Below are 24,763 nucleotides of genomic sequence, written 5' to 3'. Positions count from 1 at the left end.
CAGTGGGTTGGGCATTGGCCTGCTAAACCCAGGGTTTTGAGTTCAATCCTTGAGGGGGCCATTCTATGTGACAGTTCTTTTTGTTTCTCCTTGATTGATTTTAATTCCCTGTAAGCCAACCCTATAAGCCATGTCGTCAGTTCCCCCTCCCTCTGTCAGAGCAACGGCAGACAATCGTTCCGCGCCTTTTTTCTGTGCGGACACCATACCACGGCAAGCATGGAGCCCACTCAGATCACTTTGGCAATTAGGAGCACATTAAACACCACACGCATTATCCAGCAGTATATGCAGCACCAGAACCTGGCGATTCCCAATGGCTGCAAAACTTTTGCATGCATAAGGGCACTTGCATGGAACTTTGACTTGCTTTCCCCTGCCCTGAGGTGCAAGAATACCAAGATGAGAGCAGCCCTTACAGTTGAGAAGCGAGTGGTGATAGCCCTGTGGAAGCTTGCAACGCCAGCTACTGGTCAGTTGGGAATCAGTTTGGAGTGGGCAAATCTACAGTGCGGGCTGCTGTGATGCAAGTAGCCAATGCAATCAAAGATCTGCTGATATCAAGGTTAGTGACCCTGGGAAATGTGCAGGTCATACTGGATGGCTTTGCTGCAATGGGATTCCCTAACTGTGGTGGGGCCATAGACGGAACCCATATCCCTATCTTGGCACCGGAGCACCAAGCCGGCGAGTACATAAACCACAAGGGGTACTTTTCAATAGTGCTGCAAGCACTGGTGGATCACAAGGGATGTTTCACCAACATCAACGTGGGATGGCCGGGAAAGGTACATGACACTCGCGTCTTCAGGAACTCTGGTCTGTTTCAAAAGCTGCAGGAAGGGACTTTATTCCCAGACCAGAAAATAACCGTTGGGGATGTTGAAATGCCTATAGTTATCCTTGTGGACCCAGCCTACTCCTTAATGCCATGGCTCATGAAGCCATACACAGGCACCCTGGACAGTAGTCAGGAGCTGTTCAACTACAGGCTGAGCAAGTGCAGAATGGTGGTAGAATGTGCATTTGGATGTTTAAAGGCGCGCTGGCGCAGTTTACTGACTCAGTTAGACCTCAGCAAAACCAATATTCCCACTGTTATTACTGCTTGCTGTGCACTCCACAATATCTGTGAGAGTTAGGAGGAGACTTTATGGCAGGGTGGTAGGTTGAGGCAAATCGCCTGGCTGCTGGTTATGCACAGCCAGACACCAGGGTGGTTAGAGCACAGGAGGGCGCGGTGCACATCAGACAAGCTTTGAAAACCAGTTTCATGACTGGCCAGGCTATGGTGTGAAAGTTCTGTTTGTTTCTCATTGATGGAAACCCCCACCCCCTTGGTTCACTCTACTTTCCTATAAGCTAACCACCCTCTCCTCCTCCCTTCGATCACCGCTTGCAGAGGCAATAAAGTCATTGTTGCTTCACATTCATACATTCTTTATTAATTCATCACACAAACAGGGGGATAACTGCCAAGGTAGCCCAGGAGGGGTGGTGGAGGAGGGAAGCACCGGGAGGGGTGGTGGAAGAGGGAAGGACAAGGCCACACAGCACTTTAAAACTTCTTGAATGCCAGCCTTCTGTTGCTTGGGCAATCCTCTGGAGTGGAGTGGCTGGGTGGCCAGAGGCCCCACCACCGCATTCTTGGGCATCTGGGTGAGGAGACTATGGAACTTGGGGAGGAGGGTGGTTGGTTACACAGGGGCTGTAGTGGCAGTCTGTGTTCCTGCTGCCTTTCCTGCACTCAACCATATGCTGGAGCATATCAGTTTGATCCTCCAGCAGCCTCAGCATTGACTCCTGCCTCCTCTCAACATGCTGCTGTCACCTATCAGCTTCAGCCCTCTCTTCAGCCTGCCACCTCTCTTCCTGGTCATTTTGTGCTTTCCTGCACTCTGACATTGTCTGCCTCCACACATTCGTCTGTGCTCTGTCAGTGTGGGAGGACAGCATGAGCTCAGAGAACATTTCATCGCAAGTGCGTTTTTTTCGTCTTCTAATCTTAGCTAGCCTCTGGGAAGGAGATGATCCTGTGATCCTTGAAACACATGCAGCTGGTGGAGGGAAAAAAAAGGGACAGTGGTATTTAAAAAGACACATTTTATGGAACAATGGGTATACTCTCTTTCACGGTAAACCTTGCTGTTAACATTACATACATAGCACATGTACTTTCGTTACAAGGTCGCATTTTGCCTCCCCCTTCCTGTTGCTAACAGCGGGGAACATTTCTGTTCAGCCACAGGAAAACAGCCCAGCAGGAATGGGCACCTCTGAATGTCCCCTTAAGAAAAGCACCCTATTTCAACCAGGTGACCATGAATGAGATCACTCTCCTGAGGATAACACAGAGAGATAAAGAATGGATGTTGTTTGAACGCCAGCAAACATCCACTACAATGCTTTGTTCTACAGTGATTCCCGAGTAAATGCTACTGGCCTGGAGTGGTAAAGTGTCCTACCATGGTGGACGGAATAAGGCTGCCCTCCCCAGAAACCTTTTGCAAAGGCTTTGGGAGTAGATCCAGGAGAGCTTTACGGAGATGTCCCTGGAGGATTTCTGCTCCAACTTCAGACAGGTTAACGGACTTTTCTAGTAGCTGTACTGGCCGCGAATGCCAGGGCAAATTAATCATTAAACACACTTGCTTTTAAACCATGTATACTATTTTAAAAGGAGGTCCCTTCTCTGCCTGGCGGGTCCAGAAGGCAGCCTTGGGTGGGTTCGGGGGGTACTGGCTCCAGGTCCAGGGTGAGAAACAGTTCCTGGCTGTCAGGAAAACTGGTTTCTCCGCTTGCTTGCTGTGAGCTATCTACAACCTCATCATCATCATCTTCCTCGTCCCCAAAACCTGCTTCCGTGTTGCCTCTATCTCCATTGAAGGAGTCAAACAACATGGTTGGGGTAGTGGTGGCTGAACCCCCTAAAATGGCATGCAGCTCATCATAGAAGCAGCATGTACACTAATGCAAGGAGCCTAGGTAACAAAATGGAGGAACTAGAGTTACTGGTGCAGGAAGTGAAACCAGATATTATAGGTATAACAGAGACCTGGTGGAATAGTAGTCATGACTGGGCTACAGGTATTGAAGGGTATGTGCTGTTTAGGAAAGACCGAAATAAAGGTAAAGGTGGTGGAGTAGCACTGTATATCAATGATGAGATAGAATGTAAAGAAATAAGAAGCGATGAAATGGATATGACTGAGTCTGTCTGGGCAATAATTAAATTGGGGAAGAAAACTATTAGAGCCTCCCCTGGGATAGTGCTTGGGGTGTGCTATAGACCGCCGGGATCTAATTTGGATATGGATAGAGCCCTTTTTAATGTTTTTAATAAAGTAAATACTAATGGAAACTGTGTGATCATGGGAGACTTTAACTTCCCAGATATAGACTGGAGGATGAGTGCTAGTAATAATAATAGGGCTCAGATTTTCCTAGATGCGATAGCTGATGGATTCCTTCAACAAGTAGTTGCTGAACCGACTAGAGGGGATGCCATTTTAGATTTGGTCTTGGCGAGTAATGAGGATCTCATAGAGGAAATGGTTGTAGGGGATAATCTTGGCTCAAGTGATCATGAGCTAATTCAGTTCAAACTGAATGGAAGGATTAACAAAAATAAATCTGCAACTAGGGTTTTTGATTTCAAAAGGGCTGACTTTCAAAAATTAAGGAAATTAGTTAGGGAAGTGGATTGGACTGAAGAATTTATGGGTTTAAAGGTAGAGGAGGCCTGGGATTATTTTAAATTAAAGCTGCAGAAGCTATCGGAAGCCTGCATCCCAAGAAAGGGGAAAAAATTCATAGGCAGGAGTTGTAGACCAAGCTGGATGAGCAAGCATCTTAGAGAGGTAATTAAGAAAAAGCAGAAAGCATATAGGGAGTGGAAGAAGGGAGGGATCAGTAAGGAAAGCTACCTTATTGAGGTCAGAATATGTAGGGATAAAGTGAGACAGGCTAAAAGTCAAGTAGAGTTGGACCTTGCAAAGGGAATTAAAACCAATAGTAAAAGGTTCTATAGTCATATAAATAGGAAGAAAACAAAGAAAGAAGAAGTGGGACCGCTAAAAACTGAGGATGGAGTGGAGGTCAAGGATAATCTAGGCATGGCCCAATATCTAAACAAATACTTTGCCTCAGTCTTTAATAAGACTAAAGAGGATCTTAGGGATAATGGTAGCATGATAAATGGGAATGAGGATATGGAGGTAGACATCACCATATCTGAGGTAGAAGCGAAACTCAAACAGCTTAATGGGGCTAAATCGGGGGGCCCAGATAATCTTCATCCAAGAATATTAAAAGAATTGGCACAAGAAATTGCAAGCCCATTAGCAAGAATTTTTAATGAATCTGTAAATTCAGGGGTTGTACCATATGATTGGAGAATTGCTAACATAGTTCCTATTTTTAAGAAAGGGAAAAAAAGTGATCCAAGTAATTATAGGCCTGTTAGTTTGACATCTGTAGTATGCAAGGTCTTGGAAAAAATTTTGAAGGAGAAGGTAGTTAAGGACATTGAAGTCAATGGTAAATGGGACAAAATACAACATGGTTTTACAAAAGGTAGATCGTGCCAAACCAACCTGATTTCCTTCTTTGAGAGAGTAACAGATTTTTTAGATAAAGGAAACGCAGTGGATCTAATTTATTTAGATTTTAGTAAGGCGTTTGATACTGTGCCACATGGGGAATTATTAGTTAAATTGGATAAGATGGGCATCAATAGGAAAATTGAAAGGTGGATAGGGAATTGGTTAAAGGGGAGACTACAACGGGTCCTACTGAAAGGTGAACTGTCAAGTTGGAGGGAGGTTACCAGTGGAGTTCCTCAAGGATCAGTTTTGGGACCAATCTTATTTAATCTTTTTATTACTGACCTGGGCACAAAAAGTGGGAGTGTGCTAATAAAGTTTGCAGATGATACAAAGCTGGGAGGTATTGCTAATTTAGAGAAGGACAGGGATACCCTACAGGAGGATCTGGATGACCTTGTAAACTGGAGTAATAGGAATAGGATGAAATTTAATAGTGAGAAGTGTAAGGTCATGCATTTAGGGATTAATAACAAGAATTTTAGTTATAAGCTAGGGACGCATCAACTAGAAGTAACGGAGGAGGAAAAGGACCTTGGAGTATTGGTTGATCATAGGTTGACTATGAGCTGCCAATGTGATATGGCTGTGAAAAAAGCTAATGTCGTCTTGGGATGCATCAGGAGAGGTATTTCCAGTAGGGATAAGGAGGTTTTAGTACCGTTATATAAGGCACTGGTGAGACCTCACCTGGAATACTGTGTGCAGTTCTGGTCTCCCATGTTTAAGAAGGATGAATTCAAACTGGAACAGGTACAGAGAAGGGCTACTAGGATGATCCGAGGAATGGAAAACTTGTCTTATGAAAGGAGACTCAGGGAGCTTGGCTTGTTTAGCCTAACTAAAAGAAGGTTGAGGGGAGATATGATTGCTCTCTATAAATATATCAGAGGGATAAATACCAGAGAGGGAGAGGAATTATTTAAACTCAATACCAATGTGGACACAAGAACAAATGGATATAAACTGGCCACTAGGAAATTTAGATTAGAAATTAGACGAAGGTTTCTAACCATCAGAGGAGTGAAGTTTTGGAATAGCCTTCCGAGGGAAGTAGTGGGGGCAAAAGATCTATCTTGCTTTAAGATTAAACTCGATAAGTTTATGGAGGAGATGGTATGATGGGATAACATGGTTTTGGTAATTAAATATTCATGGTAAATAGGCCCAATGGCCTGTGATGGGTTTTTAGATGGGGTAAGATCCAAGTTACCCGGGAAAGAATTTTCTGTAGTATCTGGCTGATGAATCTTGCCCATATGCTCAGGGTTTAGCTGATCGCCATATTTGGGGTCGGGAAGGAATTTTCCTCCAGGGCAGATTGGAAGGCCCTGGAGGTTTTTCGCCTTCCTCTGTAGCATGGGGCACGGGTCACTTGCTGGAGGATTCTCTGCTCCTTGAGGTCTTCAAACTACAATTTGAGGACTTCAATAGCACAGATATAGGTGTGAGGTCTTTTTTAGGAGTGGTGGGTGAAATTCTGTGGCCTGCATTGTGCAGGAGGTCAGACTAGATGATCATAATGGTCCCTTCTGACCTAAATATCTATGAATCTATGAATCTATGAATCTATGTTTGGGGCTCTGACCCGGAGCGGCCATTTGCCTCTCTGGTTTTCTGGTAGACTTGCCTCAGCTCCTTAAGTTTCACGTGACACTGCTTCAGGTCCCTGTTATGGCCTCTGTCCTTCATGCCGTGGGAGATTTTGACAAATGTTTTGGCATTTCAAAAACTGGAACGGAGTTCTGATAGCACGGATTCTTCTCCCCATACAGCGATCAAATCCCATACCTCCCGTTCGGTCCATGCTAGAGATCTTTTGCGATTCTGGGACTCCATCATGGTCACCTCTGCTGATGAGCTCTGCACTCACTTGCAGCTTGCCACGCTGGCCAAACAGGAAATGAGATTCAAAAGTTCACAGGCCTTATCCTGTATACCTGGCCAGTGCATCTGAGTTGAGAATGCTGTCCAAAGCAGTCACAATGGAGCATTCTGGGCTAGCTCCTGGAGGCCAATACTGTCTAATTGTGTCCACAGTACCCCAAATTCAAGCTGGCAAGGCCGATTTCAGCACTAATCCCCTTGTTGGGGGTGGAGTAGAGAAATCGATTTTAAGAGCTCTTTAAGTAAAAAAAAAAAAGGGGGGGGGGAGGCTTCGTCATGTGGATGTGTGCCGGGTTAAATCGATTTTAACGCTGCTAAATTCGACCTCAACTCCTAGTGTAGACCAGGGCTCAGACTGCATTTGACGATTTCTAGCTCTGCAGGTGTCTATCTGGTTGGGTCAAAATAAGTTTATATGGGACTGAGCATAATGGGGGTGGGGGGAGGGAGATGGCAATTTAAAAACAAGACCACGAAGTCACAGTTACGTTACCCCCTAACAAATTTTATTAAGTCTGTTTCATGTACCCACTAGGTGGGTGAAAACTTCTAGAGCTGATGTGGTAGCTTGAAGCATGAAGTTGCTTCAGTAATGGTTACTATTCACCTATTATTTAATAAACTGATACATCCACTTGAACTGTAGAGACTGAATGACATAGCCTTATCCTCTTGGATTTATTAGTACCACATCATAGTACTTTTGGCTGTCTGGTTAATGGTATGTGATTTGCATTGGCTCATCTACTTTTCTCCTATTCAGTTCTGTACTAATGGAAGATGGCTGTTTGAGGTAGCGTGAGCTTACCCTGTCAAAGAAAGAACTAAGTTCCTGTGACCAGTAGCCTGTGAATCTCATGGCTTAGAATTCAGTATAGGAAGTGGAGGCCAAGCAGGGAATACACTTATAAAGACTGTTTTTAAAAGAGAACAAAATTTAGTGTTCACTTTGACTCCGATGAACGATGTGTCCCAGCCAACTAGCCAGAGTGGTGACAGAACACTAATCCTACTTGGCATTGATTCTTCTAGAGCAGTGGTTCTCAACCTGCGGCCCAATCAGCACATAGCTGCGGCCCATGTGACCTTCTCAGGGCCATACAGGTAGTATATCTATTGTGCGGCTGCAGCCCACATAACACAATGAGCTGCATGTGCGGCCCACAATGGTAAATAGATTGAGAACCATTGTTCTAGGGTGAGGAACTGGAGATGGCTAATGCTGGCTGGTATTCCTCAACAAGCCTTTGTGGAGAAGCTGGAGGCATTCTTCTCTCCTTTTTAAATATATTGTGGTAACACAGACAGGCAGAGAGAAGCTTTCAGAGAGTACCCAGGGGATTTCTCTGAGAGCATCGCTTTGACATCTATTTATTTTAAAATGTGTTCTATGTCCTTTGGTGAAGCTTCTAGGTGCCTAGCAGCAGTCAAATTTAAACAAATACGTTGATACTGAAGATACCAAAGCGACCGTCTTAGGCAGGCTAACAAACCATATACAGCAGCTCAATAGCTGCATCCAGCAGCAAGAAAACCCCGTATTACTGCCTTCTGATAGTTTGTAAAAGGCCTGGCTAAATCAGTGTACCTTACAACATACCCTGAAGAGCACCAGACTCCAGCTCTGGTGTATCTCAGAGGGAATAAGTTCCATTAGTGAGAGTCCCCAATGGAGAATGCCTTGCCACTAGTCCTAAAAAGATTTATTCTAGTCATCAACAGTAGATTGACTCAGCTGATCTCAGCTGTCATGACAGCTGTATGGGGAGAAGTGGTTTTTCAGGATGACAGGTTCAAAGCATTAAAGGTTGCAGTCAACACCTTGCATAAGGGCAGGTAGGGAAGAAAGCCTCTCTTGCTGTAGATTACAGAAGAGGATCTTACTCTCCCATATCTAAATGATCAGATGCTGAAGCCATCTGTTGGTCACGAATGACCCAATTTGGGGGTTTTAAATGTTTTCTGTTGGTCAGTGGGTTACATAGGTGCTGGAACTAGGGATGCTGGGGGTGCTACCGTACTCCCTGGCTTGAAGTGGTTTCGATTATATACAGGGTTTACAGTTTGGGTCAATGATTCTCAGCACCCCTACTATACAAATTGTTCCAGCACCCCTGGTGGGTTATGAGCATGTGGCTCTGGGAAATTAATAACAAACCTCCATAGTTGCTATTGCAGGTGCTGCTTCCCCACACAAACAATCAGAAATCCTTTGGATCATGGAACCACAAATACCTTTTATTTGGAAGTGAGGGGTGGGGAGAGAAAACATAACCAGATGCATAATTACATATACTGATTGGGTTTTGCTCCTTTTGTCATATCAGGAGTACAGCCCATAGTACAGTTCCAGTATATTAATTGTCTGGCTTGCTGAGGTCCAGAACTCTATCAAAAAGCAATCCCTACCCCCTTAAGCCACCACTCATGGATCCACTTAGACTCAGTGGTAGTCAGTTGGGATGGCTCTCCTGCCTGTCTGCAGCAGTGCAAAGAGGTCCACACTGCCAGGAGCCACTTGGATGTGCAGGTACCTGACCTATTTCTGTACACGCAGCTCTGCATCACTGGTCAGGTCAGGACTCACTGTGAAATCAGCTCTGCACAAGCTCTGATCCTGTTGTTCAAAAATCATACCACACAGAGTACAGGATCTCTATCTGGGGAACCTAGATCAAAACCGTATCCTTAGACTGAGTCTCTGTGTGATGTTGCACTTTACATGATTTTATGAAAATGTGCTAATGAGTGTGAATATAATGTAACTGGAATATGCTTCATGCAAAAGGTCTCATGTAAGGTAACATTACAAAGCTTATAATCTGAGTGTGGTCATCCTATTTGTGTGTATGTATCATTCTTGTATTTGAAACAAGAAATAAGAAGTATAACTCTGAGGTCCTATTGTAATTATGCAATGTGGGGGCCATTAATGGTGGTTTTGAATCTTCATGGCTCCCATTAACCAGGACAATTGACTGTAGATGGCTCTTTTTACTTGTAAGTCTTCCTGTATACCTGTGTGCTGGCAAGTGGGTAATGAAGTCTTACAGTGACATGTGATCATGTCACCTGAACTGGAATCCATCTTTAACCTGGTGCTTTTCCATTTAGCAGGAGGGGTGGGAACCCAGAGAGGGACAAAGGATTCCCACCTTGTGCAAAAGATGTATAAGGAGGTGCAACAGAACAAAGGGGGCTGCAGTCATGAGAAATCCCCTAGCTACCACCTGAGCTGGAACAAGGGCTGTACCAGGGGAAAGGATTGTGCCCAGACTAGAAAGGCATCCAGTCTGTGACAGAAGCTTATTGAAACATCTCTGAGGGTGAGATTTTATCTGTATTCAGTTTTCTTACTGTATTAGGCTTAGACTTGCGTGTTTTATTTTATTTTGCTTGGTAATTCACTTTGTTCTATCTGTTATTACTTGGAACCACTTAAATCCTACTTTTTGTATTTAATAAAATCACTTTTTACTTATTAATTAACCCAGAGTATGTATTAATACCGAGGGGGTAGGGCAAACAGCTGTGCATATCTTTCTATCAGTGTTATAGAGGGTGAACAATTTATGAGTTTACCCTGTATAAGCTTTATACAGGGTAGAATGGATTTATTTGGGGTTTGGACCCCATTGGGAGTTGGGTATCTGAGTGTTGGAGACAGGAACACTACTTAAGCTTTTTTCAGTTAAGCCTGCAGCCTTTGGGGGACCTGGTTCAGACCTGGGTCTGTGTTTGTAGCAGGCTAGCGTGTCTGGCACAACCAGGCAGGGCTCTGAAGTCCCAAGCTGCCAGGGAAAATAGGCTTAGAGGTAGTCTCAGCACACCAGTTGGCAATTCCCAAGGGGGTTTCTGTGATCCAACCCATCACACTCTGCTCCCTGGAACAGAGCTCCTGGTCTCTAGCATAGAGACCCCTGCTCTCTCCATGTACAGGTGGTAGATTCTGGGAACTGGATACAGAGCCAGCAGTCAGGATAACCCACTTATCGCAGGTCATGTCTCTCACAACTCCTGTGCCCTTTATGAGTACAGCCATAGTGACAATCTATTACCATTCATATCATTACTTGTTGTTTGTATTATCATAGCACCTAGAAGTCCCAGTAATGGACTAGGTCCCCATGGTGGTAGGTGCTGTAGAAACACAGAATAAAAGGATAGTCATAAGAACATAAGAATGGCCCGACTGGGTCAGACCAAAGGTCCAGCTAGCCCAGTATCCTGTCTTCCAACAGTGGCCAGTGCCAGGGGCCCCAGATGGAATGAACAGAACAGGTAATCATCAAGTGATCCATCCCCTGTCACTCATTCCCAGCTTTTGGCAAACAGAGGCTAGGGACACCATTCCTGCCCATCCTGGCTAATAGCAACTGATGGACCTATCCTTCGTGAATTTATCTAGTTCTTTTTTGAACCCTGTTATGGTCTTGGCCTTCACAAAATCCTCTGGTAAGGAGTTCCACAGGTCGACTGTGTGTTGTGTGAAGAAATTCTTCCTTTTATTTTTTTTTAAACCTGCTGCCTAAAACCCCTTGTCCCTGTGTTAAGGAAGTGTTGTTTACTACTTACTTTTCTTTACACCAGTCATGATTTTATAGACTTTAATCATATCTCCTCTTAGCCATCTCTTTTCCAAGCTGAAAAGTCTCAGTCTTAGAATCATAGAATCATAGAATATCAGGGTTGGAAGGGACCCCAGAAGGTCATCTAGTCCAACCCCCTGCTCGAAGCAGGACCAATTCCCAGTTAAATCATCCCAGCCAGGGCTTTGTCAAGCCTGACCTTAAAAACTTCTAAGGAAGGAGATTCTACCACCTCCCTAGGTAACGCATTCCAGTGTTTCACCACCCTCTTAGTGAAAAAGTTTTTCCAAATATCCAATCTAAACCTCCCCCACTGCAACTTGAGACCATTACTCCTCGTTCTGTCATCTGCTACCATTGAGAATAGTTTAGAGCCATCCTCTTTGGAACCCCCTTTCAGGTAGTTGAAAGCAGCTATCAAATCCCCCCTCATTCTTCTCTTCTGCAGACTAAACAATCCCAGCTCCCTCAGCCTCTCCTCATAACTCATGTGTTCCAGACCCCTAATCATTTTTGTTGCCCTTCGCTGGACTCTCTCCAATTTATCCACATCCTTCTTGAAGTGTGGGGCCCAAAACTGGACACAGTACTCCAGATGAGGCCTCACGAATGTTGAATAGAGGGGAACGATCACGTCCCTCAATCTGCTTGCTATGCCCCTACTTATACATCCCAAAATGCCATTGGCCTTCTTGGCAACAAGGGCACACTGCTGACTCATATCCAGCTTCTCGTCCACTGTCACCCCTAGGTCCTTTTCCGCAGAACTGCTGCCTAGCCATTCGGTCCCTAGTCTGTAGCGGTGCATTGGATTCTTCCGTCCTAAGTGCAGGACCCTGCACTTATCCTTATTGAACCTCATCAGATTTCTTTTGGCCCAATCCTCCAATTTGTCTAGGTCCTTCTGTATCCTATCCCTCCCCTCCAGCGTATCTACCACTCCTCCCAGTTTAGTATCATCCGCAAATTTGCTGAGAGTGCAATCCACACCATCCTCCAGATCATCTATGAAGATATTGAACAAAACCGTCCCCAGGACCGACCCTTGGGGCACTCCACTTGATACCGGCTGCCAACTAGACATGGAGCCATTGATCACTACCCGTTGAGCCCGACAATCTAGCCAGCTCTCTACCCACCTTATAGTGCATTCATCCAGCCCATACTTCCTTAACTTGCTGACAAGAATACTGTGGGAGACCGTGTCAAAAGCTTTGCTAAAGACAAGAAACAATACATCCACTGCTTTCCCTTCATCCACAGAACCAGTAATCTCATCATAGAAGGTGATTAGATTAGTCAGGCATGACCTTCCCTTGGTGAATCCATGCTGGCTGTTCCTGATCACTTTCCTCTCATGCAAGTGCTTCAGGATTGATTCTTTGAGAACCTGCTCCATGATTTTTCCAGGGACTGAGGTGAGGCTGACTGGCCTGTAGTTCCCAGGATCCTCCTTCTTCCCTTTTTTAAAGATTGGCACTACATTAGCCTTTTTCCAATCATCCGGGACTTCCCCGGTTCGCCACGAGTTTTCAAAGATAATGGCCAATGGCTCTGCAATCACAGCCGCCAATTCCTTCAGCACTCTCGGATGCAACTCGTCCGGCCCCATGGACTTGTGCACGTCCAGCTTTTCTAAATAGTCCCTAACCACCTCTATCTCCACAGAGGGCTGGCCATCTCTTCCCCATTTTGTGATGCCCAGCGCAGCAGTCTGGGAGCTGACCTTGTTAGTGAAAACAGAGGCAAGAAAAGCATTGAGTACATTAGCTTTTTCCACATCCTCTGTCACTAGGTTGCCTCCCTCATTCAGTAAGGGGCCCACACTTTCCTTGGCTTTCTTCTTGTTGCCAACATACCTGAAGAAACCCTTCTTGTTACTCTTGACATCTCTCACTAGCTGCAGCTCCAGGTGAGATTTGGCCCTCCTGATTTCATTCCTACATGCCCGAGCAATATTTTTATACTCTTCCCTGGTCATATGTCCAACCTTCCACTTCTTGTAAGCTTCTTTTTTATGTTTAAGATCCGCTAGGATTTCACCATTAAGCCAAGCTGGTCGCTTGCCATATTTACTATTCTTTCGACTCATCGGGATGGTTTGTCCCTGTAACCTCAACAGGGATTCCTTGAAATACAGCCAGCTCTCCTGGACTCCTTTCCCCTTCAAGTTAGTCCCCCAGGGGATCCTGGCCATCCGTTCCCTGAGGGAGTCGAAGTCTGCTTTCCTGAAGTCCAGGGTCCGTATCCTGCTGCTTACCTTTCTTCCCTGTGTCAGGATCCTGAACTCAACCAACTCATGGTCACTGCCTCCCAGATTCCCATCCACTTTTGCTTCCCCCACTAATTCTACCCGGTTTGTGAGCAGCAGGTCAAGAAAAGCGCCCCCCCTAGTTGGCTCCTCTAGCACTTGCGCCAGGAAATTGTCCTCTACGCTTTCCAAAAACTTCCTGGATTGTCTATGCACCGCTGTATTGCTCTCCCAGCAGATATCAGTCTTATTAATCTCTCCTCATTCAGAAGCCGTTTCATACCCCTAATAATTTTTGTTGCCCTTTTCTGAACCTTTTCCAATTCCAATATATCTTTTTTGAGATGGGGTGACCACATCTGCACACAGTATTCAAGATGTGGGCGTACCATGGATTTATATAGAGGCAACATTATATTTTCTGTCCTATTATCTATCCCTTTCTTAATTATTCCCAGCATTCTGTTAGCTTTTTTGACTGCTGCTGCACATTGAATGGATGTTTTCAGAGAACTATTTACGACTCCAAGATCTTTCTTGAGAGGTAACAGCTAATTTAGACCCCATCATTTTATATGTACAGTTGGGATTCTGCTTTCCAATGTGCATTACTCTGCATTTCTCAACATTAAATTTCATCTACCATTTTATTGCCCCGTCACTCAGTTTTGAGAGATCCTTTTGTAGCTCTTCGCAGTTTGTCTGGGTCTTAACTATCTTTAGTAATTTTGTATCATCTGCAAATTTTGCCACCTCACTGTTTACCCCTTTTTCCCTGGACAAATTCCAGGGAAAGCAAGAAAACACCTGATGTGGAAATATCCATCTTGTACTGCTGCCCATCACCATAATAGCAGAGTGCCTTCTATATAAAATCAACAGCAATGTGGGGAAGCAACATTATAATTTATGTAAATGAGGCTGGCCTGCAGTGGCTCCCCTTTTCCCTGATAGTGGGACCAGCGATTTCCATCCCTCTAAGTCTGCTGATATACGCCCTTTAAGTCTGGGGCTTACACATTAAAACAAAAATTTACATATCCTGTTTCAGGTCTGGTGACTGCTCCATGAAACCATGTGACCCAGAAACAAGGACTGTCACCCATCACACCTACTTTCAGCTCTGCTTTTACATGGAAGAAATTCTGGGAATTTGGGCACAGATTAGCAAGTGCCTCCAGCTAACCCTGCCTTGCCAAGAATCTTCTCTCCATCCCTGTTTGGTGATTGGGGGGAAAAGAAAACTTTGCAAAATTCCAAACATTTTTACATAGAAGCTTTCACTTCACTTCCTTAACCCATTCATTTATCAGTACTGTCAATGTGCCAGCTAAACTAACCTTCTTCCAAACAATGTATTGAGCAGTAGCAAATAACGTGAAAAACCTCTGTCAATTGTTATGTTACCTTTTTTGGTTTTGTTCCAATTTTAAAGAGAAAAGCCATATGTCCAAATATCAACATGAAAGCCCAGACCCACAAAGGTATTTAGGCTCATTACTTACATTGATTTCAAATTGCAGTGTTGTAGCCATGTCAGTCCCAGGATATTGGTGAGGTAATATCTTTTATTGGACCACCTTCTGTTGGTGAAAGGGTCAAGCTTACACTCAATTTTTCTTCAGATACTGATTTCAATGGAAGTTAGGAGCCTAAATACCTTTCTGGATCAGGGCCAAACTGCCTCCAGTCTAGTACTTTCCTTTTAGCTCTTCTGCTTTTCAAAGGTTTGCTTGTATTGCCATGGCCTGAGCAGGGCTGCTGTTCTCTTTGCGCGCATGTGTGTGAGAGAGAGAGAGCACGGCCTATTAAGATTATCCAGCATTTCCCATTATAAGACCATATACTTTGCCATACTTTAACAGTTTGGTCTGAAATTTTAGATGCTTGGTGTTTGCCTTAGGCTGATTACTTCTGGAAGATTTCAGTCAAAACAATTCAGCCATTTCCAGGAATGGGGTTAGGGAAAAATACTTTATTTTACCTATGTTGAAAAATTCTGGTGACTTTTCTTTAAGAAGCTCGATTGTCCCTGTGATTTGGAACAGGGTCTTGAAATTTAGCAAAGGGGTGACTTTTGTGTCAGGATGTGCCTTTTGCTAGTTCTGTGAAAATCCACCCAGATTTGTCCAAGTTATAAGCCTTTGAAAAGTTACAGTTCGAGCATGCTCATTAGTGATGATTTAGATTTTAGCAGCTAAATTCCCTGAAGCTTCTGTCCTCTCTCAGCTCTTACTACCAACCAGACTGCAAGTGCAGCAGCCCTTCTCAGGTCTTTTGAGTGACCAAACTGCACATGCACCATCCCCACAGAGCAAGTGAGCATGCTCCAGCCCAGGGATACAAGGACAAAGTCAGATTTTCACTATAATGGCTGCCCAGGGTGGGCACTGGAGCTGAGAGCAGTGGGCCTGTCTCTCATGTGTTCTCAGTGACTCTCCTGCTGCACCCAAGCGGCATGAAGGAGGAAGCCATCTGATTCTAATGCAGTGGGGACACAAGCCATCCAGAGGGAGGGAATTGGGACCCAGAGGAGATTGGGAAAAGGAGTCTTGTGGCACTGGAGTGCAGGGGAGAAACCGGGACTGGGTAGACAAGGAGACTGGGTCTAGGTGGCAGGAGGGAGGCTGGGACGGATTGGGCAAGGAGACGGGGATTGGGAGCAGTAAGAGAGAGAGTGGGCTGGGAAGCCAGGAAGCCTGTTGGCTTGGGGTGGGTTGGGGACGCCTGAGATCAGATGAGGAGCTGGCAGGATAGACTGGGACTAGCTGGACAAGGAGATTGAAACGAGCAACCAGTGTGGGGAGCAAAGGGGCAGGTGGGAGGAGAGACAGATCTCAGAGGAGCTGGGGTCTAGGTGGAAGAACTGGGACCAGCTGGACAAATAAACTAGGACAAAGCATCAGGCGGGGCCGTCCTTAGGCATACACAGCTGCCTAGGGCATTTCATGGTGCCCTAGGCAGCTACGTGCTGCATACGCGGCAGCACCAGCCCCGGCAACCAGCCCCATCCCCTGGCCGGCCCACCGCGGGCTGAGCCCACTGCAAGGGGTAGGGTCGTCCCTAGAGGGGTGTGGGGCCCTGGACAACCCCCTCTGCCCAACCTCTTACCCTTCCCCCCGACTCTGCCCCGGCCTGCCTCCATTCCACCTCTTTTCCCCCAGCAACCCCACACTCGCTGGCAGTGGCAGGAAGCAGAGCAAGCTGGGCCAAGCCTGCTCTACTCTTCCCGCTGCCGGTAAGTGCGGGGAGGTTTGGGAAAGGATCACCCCCGCACTCACCGGCGGCGGGAAGAGGAGCGGCTCCGCTTCCCTTGCCCCAGCCCCTCTGCCCCCGGATTCACCGGTGGTAGGAAGCGGAGCACTGTGGCTGGGAGCTGTCGAAGTAGAGAGGGTTAGGGCCAGGCTGCTCCACTTCCCGCCGCTGCTGGTGAGTGCAGGCTCACTGGGGGAACGGTAAGAGGTGCTATTTACAAGGTAATGTGTAGGATATTTAGAGAAATTCTGTGATTCTCCCATCCCCACTTTATAAAGTCCCATTTATGCTTTAATTTTGAAATGTTTTATTTAAAAAGTCCTACAACAGTTTATGGGGTGTTCATGGAGACTAACCAACTTGCTAAGGACCCAGTTCCTCTAAGCCCTAAGAACAAGCTTTGTTAAATCAGGATTTATGATTTCTACAGCACCACAGAAATGCATGGAATTTTATTGACATCCAAGACTAGGATCCTGCTTCCAAGAGCTTACAGTCTAAGGCCTGGTCTACGCTGGGGGGATCGATCTAAATTATGCAACTTCAGCTACGTGAATAGCATAGCTGAAGTCGATGTACACCTCTACCCCAATATAACGCTGTCCTCGGGAGCCAAAAAATCTTACCCGGATATAGGTGAAACTGCGTTATATCAAACTTGCTTTGATCTACTGGAGCGCGCAGCCCTGCCCTCCCCGGAGCACTGCTTTACCACGTTATATCCGAATTCGTGTTATATCCGGTTGTGTTCTATCGGGGTAGAGGTGTACTTCGGTCTACTTACAGTGTCTTCACTGCGGTGAGTCGACTGCTGATGCTCCCCCCCTCCTCCCCCTCCCCCCCCCCGTCGACTCCGCCTGCACCTCTTGGTCCGGTGGAGTACCGGAGTTGACGGGAGAGCGCTTGGGGGTCAATTTATCGCATCTAGTCTAGACACGGTAAATTGACCCCCCACTGGATTGATTGCTGCCCACCGATCCAGCATATAGTATAGACATACCCTAAGATACTATCATGCACTGAAGTCAAAGGGACTGTGAGCTGGTTTAAGGGTCCATGTGGGTAGATTGCTTTGCAGGATTAGGACCTAAAAGTGTATAGGACTAATACCACTGGCATTAGTGTCAACACTTACAGCACTGTCTCAAGTGTCATGATTTCAGAGTGGTTTTGTGGGGGTCTTGCAAGAAAACACCAGCAGCTCAGGAATTTCCTGCCTGCAGTTTGCCCCTTCATACACATGACTAGAGGATGCTGTGGTTGTCGGTGGGCAGTATTGAAACTGGCACCCCTGGAGCTTAGTGCACAAGCTTTTACTGCATGAGCTAAAAGCCATATTGCTGTTAGCTAAGACTGTAGAGCAGACTCATTAATCTCTAAGTGGCCTCAGTACCACTACAGGGGACAGAACACCACACCCAGGAGGTGTGTGGGTTACACAACCTATACTGCTGTAGCAGCCACCTGCAGTACTGGGGTTCCCCATGTGCTCTGTGTGGAACCAATCCTGAAGCAGCATGGTACAGCAGTGACTGTTTCCCTCCCCACTACCATCACAGTGCAGTGAGGGGGTGTTAATGAAGGTAGGAGCCCAGGAGAAGCACCATCCACACAAGCTGGAGATAAGAGGGTAGATATCATGCTGGAGCCTATCAGGGTACTTGGAGCTGGTGGGAGCAAGGTAGAAAGGAGGGCTCTGGGGAGCTGGGTGGAAGAAAGTGTGTGAGTGTGTGTGTGTGGTGGGAGGGGGGAGATTGTGGAGCAAGCGTACAGGAAAGCCAAGACCTGTTTGTTTGTGTATACATTTTGTCTGAATCTACGGTTGAATTTTCAACCTGTAATTGTCGCTCCCACATTATGGATGGGCAGCGGAAGTTTAAAAACTAGGGGTGGAGGGTGAGAAAACCTGAGTTTGTGCTGGAAATGGCCCAACTTGATGATCACTTTAGATAAGCTATTACCAGCAGGACAGTGGGGTGGGAGGAGGTATTGTTTCATATTCTCTGTGTGTATATAAAGTCTGCTGCAGTTTCCACGGTATGCATCCGATGAAGTGAGCTGTAGCTCACGAAAGCTCATGCTCAAATAAATTGGTTAGTCTCTAAGGTGCCACAAGTACTCCTTTTCTTTTTGCAAATACAGACTAACACGGCTGTTACTCTGAAACCTGAACTAAGTACATTATTCACGTAGCTGACATTGCATAACTTACATCGATCCCCACTGACCAGAAACCATGATTTCTTCTTCTACTCTTTTTTTTTTTTTTAATGGGGATTCTGACTCATGGTGTTTGAACTCTTGGGGTTGGCACTGCTGCATTTGGATGAATCCACCCAGTGCAGGAAATAGCCACTGCGGTGATCCCTCCCCACCTCCACATAGTTGTGTTGTCTGTTTCATTATGGAAATGGGCTTGGGCCTGCCCCTAGAACTGTCAGCTCCCTGGGATTCATAGCATGCTAGGGATCTCTGCATGGATGACCCATCCATTGGCACTAATTCTAGTCTCCTCACACCAGCTCCCTTGCAGCGCAGCTCCATTGAAGCCATCCCAGCTGTCTCTGGGATATCTCTGTGTGTGGGGAAGTGGTAAGTCTCCTTAGTAAAGGTGTCACAGCCTGAGGCTGTATTATCTTTTTTTGACTAATTTTCCATGGCCCCAGGAGTGGGATAATGTATATTCTCGCCTTGGCCATGGATACTCGTCCCCATTGGCCAGCCTCATCTCCATTCCTCCTTCAAGTGGCTCATGGACCTTTGGGAGAGGCTTCTGTAGGTTTTGGAGTGGGAGATGTGGTGCTGTGGAGACCCCTTTCAAGCAACAACATAGGGGCCACTGTCTTCAGTGGATAACTCATGTGAGTAAGGGTTTCAGGAACTAAAATAGGCATATTAGAGGAGCAGGGAACAGGATATAACAGAAAGTTGCATCATTTGGTTTATTTACTCTTTGCATAGATCTTGTTCCCTTTTTTAAATTTATTTTATTTTGGGAGCATGAAGTCATGTAGATGGCTGCAGGTGGAAGGCAAGCTAAAAGCAGTGATTTTTTTTTTTTTAGTAAGGGAAAGAGTGAGGTTCCTTGCGGTTTATGGATGCTGTTCCATGTGCAGAGGGTGACGTGGAAAAAACATGGAGCTAGTAAGATGTAGAGTGTGCTAAGGAAGGAGAAGTTGGCAGAGGTGAAGAAAGAGGCAACAAGTGCGGACATGTGAATAGGGGCAGTGCTGCATAGAGCCCTGAAAGAATAACGGTATTCATTATGAATAATATTTCTTATCTAAAGAATGTTGTTTTTTTTAATTAAAGAAATTCTTTCTGAATACAGATTTTCATCATTCCACCAATGTCTACTTGAGAGTCCAAATCAAGTCTCTCTTCCCCCAACTCCAGTATTTTAAGAGACACATGCTGACTGTATTTCCTGAGGAACTGTGAGCTTCTTAAGATTACATTACAATAATGTAGTTGTTTTTGTAACATGTTCTGTACCATAATCCATATGTATCTTAGTTTAAGGACAAGATCATGCACTAAATAAATCATCAAAAAGGATCTTATCCAAAGAGAACTCAGGAAGAATAATATTCTAAGAGAAGATGTTTAAGTAAACTTCAGTATATAAAAGTTGTAATCACTTATAAAAAGAAACACATTTGTCACATCTTAAACTCCAGCATGAGAAATGTGATGTACCTGTGCCAGGAACAACAATGTCATGTTCCCTTGAATCCTATTGCAGAAGTGAAAGCCAAGTCAGCAATCATCTAATGAGGCATTTCCCTCCACTTACAAAGGAAAAATGTCATTTTTGGATTGCTTCTAAAACTGGCAAAACATTGATCTTATTTTATTATATTTTTTAGAAGGTTTGTTGTGAATTGCTAAGACATCCAGGACAGGATATGCGGTGACACTTTGAAAGGTGACTAAAGTAATTTCCTTGATATTTTGTTTAGATGAATGATTTAATTTTGTTCCCTAGGCTATGTGTATATGAACAAGAATGGTTTTCTTGTATCTATATTTAATTAATACAACAAAAAAATTTTTGTGCTCTCAGGAAAGTACAAACTGTGGGACATAAGAGGTCAGAACTGTGCATTTATAATATAATTTTTGTAGTGGGTTACTTGCTGATCTCAGTTGGACTGTCTTTGAAGTGTCTGCTAAAGGCATCTAGAGAAATAGAATGATAACAAAAATATACAATATATTTTAAAGGTGATAATCTAAAGATATACATTAAATAATATATTCAGGTTCAGATCAGAAGGTGGGACAAGAAGTACATCTTCCTAAAAGCTTGTGGTTTATTTGACTAAATAAGGGGAGTGATCCTGCAAACAATTGCGTGAATAAATTTACTCACATGAGTAGTAATGTCAAAGTTATTGGGACTACTCATGTGAGTAAACTTACCCATTTTCTTAAGAGTTTGCAAGAACAGGCCCAAGATATGTATTAACATTCAATTGTGAGACACTGGGTATGAGGCATAACCACATATGCTCCTTTGTAAATTTGCACACTGTCTATTTATGTGAGTAGGACCTACTGTCATTAAGATTTTGCAGGACAGACTCCTATATGGTTCATTGTGGTGCATTTGTGAGTTTTAACATACTTTTTCTTGCTTGCTGTATGGCTTGGATCCTGCAGATACCCACATGCTTAATTTTACTTGTGTTAGAAGTCCCATTTAAGTTAATTGGAGTTGAGTCAATCCCAGTGCAGGATCAGGTCCTAGGACTTCTAGGGGTGCACTTATGCAAATGTGAAATTCCAAAGTAAAAACAAAGCATGCCAGAGTTGCAATGGAAAATTGTGTGACATAACTGTTTTGAAAGGCTGGTAAAAGTAGGAAAATTGAAAAAAGTAATTTCTTTGTCTAAGTCAGGCTGATGTTGGATTCAGAAGTTTGTTTAAAATACATTTCTTTTTTAATGAGAACTAAAATTCATCAAAGCTTGTTCATTATGTATTTTAAGTAACAAATAGTGCATCACTTTTGCTTTTCTAAAATGAGAAAGGGACCACTTAGACGTTACTCACTTTTGTGAGTATGGACATGTGATGCAAGGGACTAGCAGCTTTTTTTTATTTTTTTTTCCCCTCCTCCTAATTAAAAAAGGCCTCACCACCCTCCTCCTAAAACTCAGTAATTTTCCACTGGTAAAACAACTGTTCAGTGTTTGCCATCTGCTGTGCTCGCAGGACCCAATGGAACAGCAGTAGCAGCAAGTCAGGAACTGTAACATCATGCTGTGAATATTCCTTCAACTTTCATTGTCTCAGCTGGTGGTCATCTTTTATGCTAACCCCAACTTTGTTTAGGTGATGACATTAAAGGGGTTTAGCAGCTAAAGAACACGGGAGTGAAATCCAAACTTCCAGACAAGCAGAGGAAGTTGATCACAATAGATAGCCATATCCACTATTTTTTTTTCTAAAAGGGGTGTTTTCTAGTCTCTCCTGTTTCTTGTCATCATTTGTAGAGATGTAAAAAGACTTTTGCCCCCAGCGGACTGCTCTGGGAAAGTACTGCTACTCCAGATCTACTAGCCTTCTATTTTGTATTTGCTTATTTTTGAAGAGAGAGCATTTTTCTCCCTTGCTAATTCTGAAATTTCATATCTACTCATCTACCACAACTAGACAGAGTGGTGTCATTCTCTGCTGAAAATCAGAAAGCGCAGCTTCTCCATTTCCAGTCCTCTCCAGAAACATATCCAGATCAAAATGCAATGATTTTTTTTTCAGGCTTTTGTCATGTCAGATGGACCAAATACAACATTTCTGAATGTTGATTCACACAGATGGACCCTGTGTCTAGGCAGAGACCGCCTGATGATTGAATACATGGCTCTGTCCATGCACATCAGCTTGAACTGTAGAATCTATGGGGCAGGAAAAATACTTTGTAGTATGCCTAGCTACATTAATAACAATGAGATAAAAATAAACGAACACAGTTGACACTTTCAGTGGGGCACTTAAATACATCCTCATCCATGAGCACTAATGTGTACAGGACCCCACTGAACTTAAAGGGCTTGTACGCCCCCACACAATTTGGTCCACTAAAAAATGTACAATTGTGTCATGTGTGCATAATGTTAATTAAAGAACCCCACTATTGACACCTCCCTCCCAAGGTTGAGATCTCTCTACCTTTGCCAGCCCGTGATGCCCCCCTAACTGCCCCACGGAGAAGAGCGGCTACTACAAGGCTGCGGGGGGGGGGGGTGAGTTTAAAAGGAGTGGGGGGTGGGGGCCGCTGCTCAGCGCGTGTAAACCGGCGTGGCCCCGTGGAGGGCAAGGGAGCGCCGGGCTGAATGAGCCCAGCGGAGGCGCTGGCGGGCGGGCGCACAGTGACCTTCAGCGGGGCTGCCGCGGGGCGCTAGTTTGTCCGACCGGAGACCCGCGACCCGCCCCCGGGCACTGTCCTGCGGACGCGGCGTGGCCGAGCGCTGGGGGCACTTTGTAGCCGGCGCCCGCTTCCAGGCGCGGGGCCGGGGCGGTGGCGGGGAGGAGCGCCTTGGAGGCGGGCAGCAGCTGGCCCCGCTGCCTGCGGAGGGGCGCTGGGGGCGCACGGGGGCCTCCAGCCTGAAAGGAGCTGCCACAACCCCCCCCCCCCACACACACACACACGCGCGCCTCCCCCCCAGCCCATCGCTCCCCTCCCGGCTGGTGCCCTGAGCTCTCGCGAGAGCGGGTTAGTAAACAGCCCTCCGATTAGGTCCCTCCTGCCGCTGCCGCTGCCGCCCTCCCCCTGCTCGCACGAGCGGCCCAGGCGGGGGAAGGGATCGCGCAGAGCGAGGCTGCAGCCGGCAGTGGGGGGACGCAGGAGCCGGCCGCCCGGCGCAGGGAGGTGAGTGCTGCAGGCAGCCCCGGCTGCGGGCAGAGCTGTGCCCGTCCGCCGACGGTCTCTGCTGCTGCTGCTGCTGCTGCAGGTGGGAGGCGGGGAAGGAGCCTCTGTCTTTGGTGCAGAGAGAGAGAGATCCTGTCATTGGCAACTGGGGATCTCCCCCCCCACACACACACACACCTTCCCCACCACCGTGAGGCAGCAATCGCAGCCATAGCCCTTCAGGCTCAGGGAGGGTAGTATGAGCTGTGTGGGGCTGCTGGAGAGAGACGCTAAGGAAGGGCGAGAGTAATAGAGGAATCCGTACTTGTTCCGAGAGATAAGGACAATGGCCTGGCTCCGCTCCTTTCTCCCCCTTGGACACAGAGTGTGTGTGTGTGTGTATCAGGCTGTGTTGTGAGTGAGGGATAAATTGAATGAGCTGAGATTTCTAAAAAGGTGGCAAGGGAGATTTCAAATCTCTTACCAAATTTGCCACCTCAAAATTCATCACCACCAGGGGGAGAGTGAGAGATGGTTACAATTCCCAATAAGGGGTTCTCCCATGTCACGTTTTCAGTTTCTAACTTGGCAGGTTTATTCTTCACGTTCTCTTTCCCCCCCACCTCCCCGCAGCTTCAAAGCCTGGACGAGGTAGAGACCCCAGGGCTGCAACTGAGGTGCAGTTTTTAAATGAGTGCGACTCACATACACAGCAGAACCCCCTTTTTCATCGGTGTGAAAGGCTTTAAAAACCTGCCTTTCAAATTCATCCAGATGGTTGAGATATGCTCCCCAAAAGGCTGAGGGGTAGTGTGTGTCTTAGACTTTAGGAGACGGGGAAGATCTGTGTTTCATGGGTGCCTATCACTGGGCAGGCTCTTTGGAGTGAGCATAGTGAGAGATGAACACAAATCTGTACAGTAGTTTTGCAGGTATGACCTCTTTGGGATGGGAGATGAACACAGTCAGATCTGTGACTAGATAAAGTACTATAAACAGTAAAAGTCAATAAATAGGCTCAGGTGTGTCTGGCAGGTATGAGATCCTGTGGGGTGTGGAGGCAGTCGATTACACAGTCTGGTTTAGGAGTGTTCTGTCCTGTTTTAAATATGTGCCAGTTTAATCTCTACACGTATACACCGTTCGAAAAAAGAAAACCTGGCTCATATGGCCTGATCCAAAACCCACTGAAGTCAGTGGGAACATTTCTGTGGCCTTCAGTGGGTTTTGGATCAGGCCCGTAGCTTGCCAGCTCAGCCTTTTGCTTGGTTTATATTTTTAACTGAACTACAGTGGCAGTGATTGGGATAAAAGTGAAAAT

At 45.7% G+C, this 24,763-nt stretch overlaps 1 protein-coding gene across 1 annotated transcript in view; it reads left to right on the top strand.

Moving 5' to 3' along the window:
- The first annotated feature begins 23,344 nt into the window (after positions 1-23,344).
- STK38L (serine/threonine kinase 38 like) overlaps positions 23,345-24,763 on the top strand; it is a 58,392-nt gene continuing 56,973 nt past the window's right edge. Inside the window, exon 1 of the mRNA XM_073317388.1 lies at positions 23,345-23,463. The gene's annotated coding sequence lies outside the window, so the exon portion shown is untranslated. The remainder of the gene's footprint in view (positions 23,464-24,763) is intronic.

The sequence above is a fragment of the Lepidochelys kempii genome, chromosome 1, assembly GCF_965140265.1.
Source record: "Lepidochelys kempii isolate rLepKem1 chromosome 1, rLepKem1.hap2, whole genome shotgun sequence".
In the NCBI taxonomy this organism is placed as follows: domain Eukaryota; kingdom Metazoa; phylum Chordata; order Testudines; family Cheloniidae; genus Lepidochelys; species Lepidochelys kempii.
This window is presented reverse-complemented; position numbering and strand designations above follow the sequence as displayed.